The sequence below is a fragment of the Ambystoma mexicanum genome, chromosome 10, assembly GCF_040938575.1.
Source record: "Ambystoma mexicanum isolate Mex_15411 chromosome 10, UKY_AmexF1_1, whole genome shotgun sequence".
Taxonomy (NCBI): domain Eukaryota; kingdom Metazoa; phylum Chordata; class Amphibia; order Caudata; family Ambystomatidae; genus Ambystoma; species Ambystoma mexicanum.
In genome coordinates this window covers 688,080,829-688,090,805 of record NC_090932.1, presented here as the reverse complement: position 1 = coordinate 688,090,805, position 9,977 = coordinate 688,080,829, and positions in this window count along the sequence as shown.

Genomic DNA, 9,977 nt, shown 5'->3' with positions numbered 1-9,977 from the left:
AGACTTGGCTGGGCTCGCAGAGTGGCAGGCAATACTTCCAAGACCCACCCATTGCAACTACGCTGGCAGCCTAAAGAACTGTGCAAACTACATAGCCCAAAGGTCTGTGATCACAAGGATGTGTGAAGTCTTTGTAACGGGACATGGCCTGTAGCACCACAACTCCCTGGCCCATGCACGTGCCCAGCTAGACTTCCGTGGGGCTCACAGAGGGACAAGAAGAGCAACAAAAGGCACGGGCACTCGCCAGGGCCTGTGGCGACTTACCTGGGCGAGTTGCTGGCCCTATAAATCTCTGCTTGACCCTGCACTCCCCTAGATACAGCACAGATTGACTGGGCCACTTCCCAGTCTTATGGGGCTCTGCACACAGTCGTGGTCACTGACACGAGTTGAGTTAAGGGCTTGCAGAGTGACCAGAAGAGTAACATAAGGCATGGGCACCCACCTGCGCCTGTGGCCGCTTATCTGAGAGAGTTGCTGACCCTATATATCTCTGCTAGACCCTGGATTCCCCCAGATACAGAGCAGATTGACTAGGTCACTTCTCAGCCTTGAGGGGCCCTGCACACAGTCGTGGGCACTGACATGAGTCGAGATAAGGGTAATTGATCGTGGTGGCTCCCTGCCTTTGATCCCGGCACTCACCTTCACGCTTCCTCCCCCCTCCCATCCGTCATGATAAGAGGAGCAGGTGGTGAAAAGAATACAGGGGCCATGGATTCATTTGCTAAGGTCGCCTCCTGTGAAAGCACTGGGCCCTCAACTAGCTCTCATCCGGTTCAGATTCAACCCATCATGACTCGGATCTCGCTCACATGATGTAAGCCATTGCTAAAGGATTTGCGGCGGTCCACGAGAAACTTGATGACATAACAGCAAATGTGGCATCCATGCGGTCGCAGCTCATTAAGGAGGCTGGAGGCTGTGCATATCACGGAAGCAGAGACAAGAATTAGTGTGACCAAGGACACCATTCAGTAGCTTCAAAATACAGTGGCAAACCTGTCATAGGAAGTGAAAGTGTTGAAAAACAAATGTGAGGACATGGAATCACGTTCTAGAAGGAACAATATTCAAATTGTGGGAGTCCCCGAGGATGCACTGTCTGGATGCGTGGAGCAGGCGGTGGAAAATCTTCTCAAAGATCTACTCGAGGAACCAGCGCTCTCCCCCTTTTTTGCAGTGGAGAATGCCCACCGGGCTCTCACCCCCAAACCAAAACCAGGAGACTTTCCTTGCCCCATCATTGCGAAAATCCTGAGTTTCCGGGACAGAAATCACCTTATACGCCTTGCCAGGGAAAAAAAGGAACTATCCCAGGTCACCCGGATAGTACAGATTTTTCCAGACTTTTCACTCTCAGTCCGGCATGAGAGGCGCCAATTTATCAGAGTCAAAAAAATGTTGCGGGCCCGCGACATCCAGTACTCAATGCTGTTCCCGGCTCACCTGAGGTTTCAGTTCCGTGGCAAATTGTACTTGTTTACGGTTCTGGATGAGGCAGTCAAGTTTATAGAAGCTCAGATACCAATCCCGGACCACGAGAAAGCTAATGAGAACAATCAACTTCCGGTTTGAGTGAACTGGCCATGGCCGTATTTCAGTTATACCGATTTCTTGGATGAGTACATAGCATAAGATGGGTAACCTACCACAACTACTTGTATATCCGGCTATGTGATCCTGCAACCTTGTTGTGGTGCGGGCTGAAGCGTCAGCAGTTAGCCCCATAACAGCTGCTTGACTAATGTTTAGTCATGTTTGGATGTTGTAGCCATGTTTGGCTAGGCTGTGGGTGGGCATAGGGCGAAGTAAGGGGATTTACGCTGCTAGTTTGGGGTGGGCAGTGAGGGTGGATGCGTAGGGATGGGGATCTGTGTCATCAACGGGTTCCCTTAAATGTTCAAGCGCCAGTTGCACAGCGTGGGTGAGTAGGGGAGAAAAGTGCAAAAATGATTTGGCAGCAGAGTACATGGTTGGATCTGATCCAAGTTGCAAAGACGGAACCTGCAATGGTAGATTTGTGGGGTACCCATTACCAGTGACTATTTACTACAAATGGAGCTGAGAGTGATGAGCTGGAACATTAGAGGGATGGGGAACTTCACTAAATCGCATAAGATCATAGCTTATGCAAATCGGTACAGGGAAAAGGTTCTTCTCCTCCAGGAAACACATGCTAAGGAGGGGGCGTCCATGGGCATTGCATCGTCAAGGGGGGCAAACAGGTTTTTCACCTTGTACCCAGCCCAATCTAGGGGGGGCCATGACACTAATTCACAAATCTGTGAAATTTGCTTAAAAAAGAAATACTTGGACCCTGGGGGCAGGGGGCGCTATGTTATTCTGCACTGCTTCATTCCCTGGATCGAATTGCTACTGGATAACACCTATGGTCCCACATCGACTCTCCTGAATTCTTTGATGAAGTAGCCTCAATCCTCACTAGGTAAATCGGGGTCCCCATCCTGTTGCGGGTGGGGGAAGGCATGAACCTAATCCTTGATCAAACTATGGACAGGACTGGTGTGGCCCCCAGACCAAGGTTGCGTGCAGCTCGGCAACTCCTGGCCCATATGTAATACCTGGAACTGGGGGATACATGGTGTTTACTACACCCAGAGGAGTGACAATACACATTCTATTCATCAGTGCATGACAGTTCATCACGTATCTACATGTACCTGACCTCTGGCTCGTTGATGGGCAGAGAAGGAGACCTCACAATACTACCCCGCACTCTTTCCGACCACTCCCCAGTGGTGTTGACCATAAAAACAGACAGGCCCCCTGGGTCAGGCAGCGCCTGGCGTTTCAGATCTGAAGCTCTCAGAGACATTGGGCCTCATTACGAGTCCGGCGGTAACCGAGGCGGTAAACCCACCTGGTTACTGCCGGACTCGTATTACCATTCAGCCTCCGTGACTCCCGGAAATACCAGGGCATTACGACCCTGGTGTCTTGGGAATTCCGGAGGCGGAATTCGGTAAATCCCCATTCCCATTGAGTCCCATGGGACTCAATGGGAATGGGGAAGTGGAAACACCGGCACCATGTCGTGATGGTGCTGGTCTTTCCACGTCCGCCTGCAGGTGGACGGTGTTAAACCCGCCAGGTCAGACCTGGCGGGAACATCACCTCCCGCCTGCAGGACTCGGGATCGGGCGGTCCGGAATTAACAGTGGCGCCGGGTTTACCGCCACTGTTAATTCTGGACCGCCCGACCTGTAATGAGGCCCATTGTATTCAAATTGGAGATCCGGTCTGACATAGAGACCTACTTCACCTGTAATGAGGCGGGTGTGACCTCCTCCGGTGTTTATTGGGAAGCCGTTAAGGTCTACATCCGTGGAATGTCGATCTCTAAAGAAGCTGGATCTTAAAAACCATTAGGAGTAACCTCCAATGTTCTGAGGCCAAGCTCAAGTCCCTGGAGCAGGAATACTCCAATCACTCGAACCCACAGGTACTGGCGCAGATACGCTCCAAACTGGAGCAATTCAAGGCACATGACCTCAATGAGTTGTGCTACTTCTCGCGTCCACAAGCGGCCAGGAAATACGGGGAAGGGGAGAGGCCGGGCAGAACACTAGCTAGATTAGCCAAGATTAGCTGGCGCACCCAGGTGAACTGCATTAACAATGCACTAGGAAATCCCCATTGGTCAGACCAGGGAATTCTCACTGTTTTCTCTGACTTCTATACTTCTTTATATACCTCTGATCAATGGAAGAGTGCACAAGACATACACCCCCTTCTCGAAGGGATACCCTTATCGCGACTGAGTGCCCAAACCAGGCAGAGTTTAGAGACCCCCCTGTCGATGGAAGAGATCCTTACAGTGGTTACTAATCTACCTAAGGGTAAAACTCCTAGCCCGGATGGTCTCACGTCTGAATTTTACCCGGAACATGCGTCCCTGCTCGCTCCCTGCCTTCTTGAGGTGTAGGTGGAAGAGCTACGTGACTCCATTCCGCCAACTTTCCTGCGTGATGCCACTATAACCATCCTCCTCAATCCCAACAAACCAAGCAACGAATGTGGTTCCTACAGACCCCTTTCCCTCATGAATGCGGACACCAAAATATATGCCAAGGTTCTCACAAATAGACTTCTCCCACTGATGCCCCACATCATACACAGTGACCAGGGGGGCTTTGTCCCGGGCAGGTCAACGTCCCTGAATATTAGACGCCTTTTTGATGTGATGGCAAGAATTGACCCAGCGGCAGAGGCGGTGGCTGTGTCATTTGACGCACAGAAAGCATTCAACATGGTTTGGTGGGAATACCCATGGGTAATCCTCGAAAAGATGGGAATCGGCCCAGAAATGCTTTGCTATATTAAGCTGTTATACACGTGTCCCACAGCCAGTGTTTTGGTTAACTCTTATAAGTCTACACCCTTTGGGCTAAGCAGGGGCACACGACAGGCCTGCCCACTGTCCCCGATATTCTTTGCCCTGTCATAGAACCAATGGGGGACATGATCAGTGCCTGTCACAGACATTGGGGAATTTGTCTTAAAGGCCCACCCAAGATAGTCTCAATATACCCAGTTAAGAGTGTATTCTTTTCGAGACCCCCACCATCACCCACTGATTCCTCTCTCATTCGACCTCCTCCCCCCGTATCTGTCAGAAAGAATCCACCATGCAAATGCAAACAGACCTAAACATGCACAATACTCACACCAGCTTACAGTCCCGGCTTTCAAAAGAATCAAAGCTGGAGGTGCTAGTTTCTCTGTGCTATCCCCGAAGAACTGGAACTCACTGCCACTCACACTCAGAAAAGAAACCTTCTTCACTGTGTTAAGAAGAGCCTTGAAAACAAAGCTCTTCATCTAGACCGTACTTAAGAGAGTTCCCCTGTAACTATGGAACATGCCTACTGTAATATTGCAATTTATTGTGTAATTGTCTCTATCCCACTGTTTCCTATGTAATTTTGTATCCAAGTGAATACTCTAGCAGCGCCACAATGCCTCAGGGCCGCTGCACGCTTTATAAATCAAAATAAATAAATACACGGACAACGTCTTACTGTATGTAAGAGACCCCCAGACAAATCTTGATCCTATCCTCCGGGACGTAATACAGTTGGGGGTCTTCTTCAGGTTCACTATAAATTATACAAAATCTGAGATGTTCCCACTGACAAGTGGCACTAAGCAACTGAGGGGCATGTACCCACACTGCTGGTCCCCCAAGGGGATTAAATGCCTAGGAGTGAAAGTATATGATGCAGAGTTCTCCCTCCTGAAGGATAACTATTGGGAAATGGAGGACTATGTGGCATGCAGATTGACCAGATGGAGGGCACTTCTGCTCACGATGGCCTATAAAACTATCCCTAGTAAACATGAAGTTAGTCCCCAAACTCTTATACATATTTGCCAATGTCCCGGTCTGGCCCGGCAAATCCTTCTTCGCCAAACTCCATGGGCTCTGTGAATGATTCCTGTGGCATTCAGGGGTGGTCCGGAAAAAATTGATAGACATGACTCCCCTATATGACAAGTGGGGTTTCACTGCCCCAAACCTCTAACTATACTGGATAGCTGCACATGCCCAATTAACCTCTTACTGCAATGAGGAAAAGCAACAACCACTTAATGTCAAACTTGAACGCTTGGCAGCTGGCAGATCGGACCTCAAGACGCTCATCATAGACTGCAAATACAAAGATGACTGCCTGTTCGACCCGATCTCCTCCACAGTGGTAGCCTGGCATCACATTTTATCTGCAAATGCTGAGATATATCCATATTATAAATGGCTTCCGCTGTGGAGATTCCCTGGTCTGGGCCCCACTTGGGATGCTTCACTGGCGGCACACTGGGAGCGGCTAGGCTACAAAGTGTTTGATGGGAAATTAATGACTCCCTTAACATGGGGATAGGAACATACTGGGATAGAACTTATGCAATATTACAGGATGTGTGCGGCTGTACAATCGTTGTGGCCATACTACTCTTTGGAACCGCTGGAAACTGAAGAGTTGGTTTATATTGCCAACTCTAGTGGCAGCCGCAGAACACTGTCAACACTATACAAAATGCTTCTGAGTAAACAATCACCCTCGAACCTGAGGGCATGCAATAGTTGGTCCAACAACATGGTGGTGGATTTGTCCGATGCCCAATGGAAGCACATGTGTACTCACACTAAACAGGTCTCCCTTAACTTCAGATTTCGGTGTATGTAATATAAATTGTTGAACATACTGTACTACAACCCTCAAAAGCTAAACACGATATCCCAGGGTGTAGAACATCTCTGTCCTAGATGCCGGTCTAACCCAGCCGATCACATGCACATGTTCTGGTCCTGTGCTCGGCTGGAGACATTTTGGGACAATGGGCCTCATTCCGAGTACGGCGCTAACCAATGGCGCTATTAACGCCTTGGTTGACGCCGTACCCGGACCGGCAGCGCCTTGGTGGATGGCGGAATTACCGCCCCATTCCAAGGTTGGCGGGGCGGTAATTCCCCAATCCCCATTTACCCTTCCCCATTCCCATTCTTGCCCCATAGGGCATAATGGGAGTGGGGAAGGCGTCAATTACGCCACCGTAAATTACGGTGGCGTAATTAACATCAAGGTCCCTTAGCGCCATGGTTTTTAACACCTGCTAAAAGCAGGTGTTAAAACCACCATGGTGCAAAGGGAACTCGGAGTATGGCGGTAAGGGATTACCGCCACCGCTCTCGTTAGCGGTGGCCGCTATCCCTTACCGCCATACTCGGAATGAGGCCCAATGTATTAAAGACCCTGTCTGATTTTGTGGACACTCCCCTCAAGTGCTCCCCTTTGGGAGTCTTATTCGGTATGTGGGACAACCTCCCCAACAAGAGACTCAGTGCATTTGTACACATAGGTTGCATGATTGCTAAGCGATGTAGCAAGCAGCACCACCCAACACCAAAGCATGGATGGCTGCACTAACCTGGGCCCAGAACTGCAAGGAGATGTACTTGAACTCATTGCCCCCCACATCACACCCAGCAATGTATGCTCAGAGTTCCAAACCTACCTGGCCAAACTTCCCCCTGATGAGTAGTCAATTAACTGTTACAAGGTAAAACCACTAGCTATGTGTTTCTAGTGAAAAATGTAATGTATGTACGTCGGATACCTCAAGACTGGATCCCACTGTAAAGTATTATGTCTATGTCTTCATACCTGACTTGGATGCTAAATGTAACCCACTGTACTCTGCTTTGTTTGCCAAATAAACACAAGTTTTTTAAAAAAAAAAATGATTACACAAGAAAAGGGGGAGTTGTAATTTGATTGTGTAATGTCAAATGGTGTTGAAGAGCTCTACGTTTTTCTGGAAGAAAGCTTCAGAAATTGATCTGTGGGACCAACAAGCTGCAGCTCAAGGTTACCACTTGATCATGGAGATCTTTGCTGAGCTATGGGCAAGAAGGCAGTGTCTGGATATCTTGTTTTAGCGGGGTAGATGGGTGTGCACCTATGTAAATATTTACCGGTGAGAAACAAATTCTTGAATAGAAAAATCGATCCAACTGACGGTTAGCAGAGCTATCTTGACAAAAGATTGCCATGGTTTTCATTCGCAAAAGTGACCAGGAAAAATGGCATCCAGCCGAAATCCTAAACTTGTGACCATCCTCTGGACAACAATCTTATTTCCAAAAGTATGAGGGATGGTCACAATAATATTTTGTTCCTAAATCCCAGAGAGTCAGGTGGAGGGAGAAGAAGGAGGCTGGGAAACGCGACGAGAAATGTAATTGAAATGTTGACTCTCTTTATGCTCCTATTTACCCCTGTAGTCTTTCGATACTCTGATAGACTGGTGTATTGACCTACAGCGCACTGGAGAGGCAGAGATCGTCCTATGCGTTCTCTGCATAGGAAAATAGATATAGAATATGAAACAGGATGAGTAGCTCATTTACCCAATAGTTATAATTTTGTGAACTCTGTGGCTTTTAAGCCTGCAGCGGTTATTGGCCATTTATTTATGGAGCGAGTAACGACATCATTTCACTTGATCACAAAATGCGACTCAGCAGTACCATCACTGAAAGACTTGGCATATAGAGAGGTGTTGGGTTATGCCCTCAGTCCAGACCAGTTCGCATTTAGATGGGCCGGGCTGTCCCATCTGTGATGTCATTTGGATTTATATGTGCTCTGCTGCCATTTGCATGGCATCCAGGTGCTTTGGTGGACAGGAAAGGTAGAGGGTGCGACTTCAAAGGCTTGAAGCCAAGAGGTTTCCTGTGCAATCAGGCGAGACTTCCATTTCTCCTCCTACCTTCTTAAAGTCCCCATTATTTAAAATTCCATTTGCGTGGCCAGAAGTCTCCATTGCACGGTCTGGTCGTAAGGATACTCCTTTGATTAATGAACACAGATGGTTGTTAGATGCAGAAAGAAACAGCAATTTGTGCCATCTCAATCTGAATTCTGCACTCACTGTGTTGAACCTAGACAGTTGAGTTGGTGGTGTCTGCCCGGTAGTGCAGCAAATGGAACTCTTTAATGGTGGATTCCACCAGTTGCTGGGGATCACACAGAGGGGGAGGGCTAGTGTGGCCGGAGGGATCATTGCTCTTACCCCCCCATAAATGTTTGGCTTTCAGCCTCTTGGAAGATTAATCATTAACACCTGGAAAATAGCTCAGTAAACAAAATTCTATTTCCTGCCTTGGTCTTCACGCAACAACTCCCCAGCACCGTTTTCACTAAACATACAAATCTGTACTTAAATATTTCTTGTAGAAAGCAATCTTAATAAAGGATTTCATGAGGTGGTGACGTGTTCACGCTATGCCCGCGACGGAGTGATGTAACTGTTGCAGGGGATAAATGGGGCAGTCCCGCACATGCGCGACAGTGCGCACGTGGAGCCAGGACGGAATACACGTGTGTGTGTGACACTCTGTGGGGGCCCAGAGGCTACCCTAGCTCAAGGCTGTGCAGCCTTACAACAATGGTGATGAGGAGGTCTCTTTCCTGGACTCACTTGCTTCATCAGCTCAGCTGACGGGGAGATTTGGAACGCTCGTTTCGCTCGATAGCTGAGCTAGCACACGAGGGGAAGGTGATACAGGGATCACAATGCTGGTTGGAAGGAGGTTGCGGCTTTCCAGTTAAGGAAGTGCACGTGTGCCTCCAGGACCATTTTTGGAGGGGGCATTTAAAAAAATAGAGACTTTTCCTCATCCCTACATTTTTTCAATTGAGCTGTTCCTGTGCACGTTTCATTGAGAGCCATGCTGAGTTGCGGCCTCTGCTAAGACGGGATGCCTGTGCGCTCAGCGTGGCACTACCGAGTGAAGTGCTGCACCAGCATGAAGGACGGCCAGGCAGCAGCCGCTCCGACGGTGGCCCATGTGCACTGGCTCCTATGCCAGAATTTGACATTTCGGGTGCGCCATCGGCCCTGGGCCCCAGATGGAACCGGTGGCTGAAGCACCTGGAGATGTACTTCTCTGCGGTTGGGGAGGAAAATGACCAGGCAAAGAAGTCGACACTTCTGTATGCTGCAGGATTGGCTGTTCTGAAGCTGTTTCAGACCTAGAGGTCAGTGGATGACTCCTATAGAGCAGCGAAGGACTCTCGGAGGGACCATTTCATCCCGTTGGTAAATTTGGATTACAAGAGATTTGTGATGTGTGCGGCTAAGCAGAGGGACGATGAGTCGCTGGACTCATTCCACGGCAGGCTGAGACAACTAGCGACCACGTGCCCATGGGTCAGTGAAAAAGGGATGGAGCTTAACCAACTGATTCAGGTGTGTGCTTCAGGGAAGCTGAGGAGACAGATCCTGAGAGAGCCGGGACTCACCCTGGCGAGAATCCTTGAAATGGGACGGTCCTATGAGCTGGCGGACTCAAGAGCTTCCTGGATGGACAAGGCCATGAAGATGGTGAAGCTGAAAGATGTCTGCGTGATAGGGCGCCAGCAATGCACCAGGGGTGGTCAGTGAGG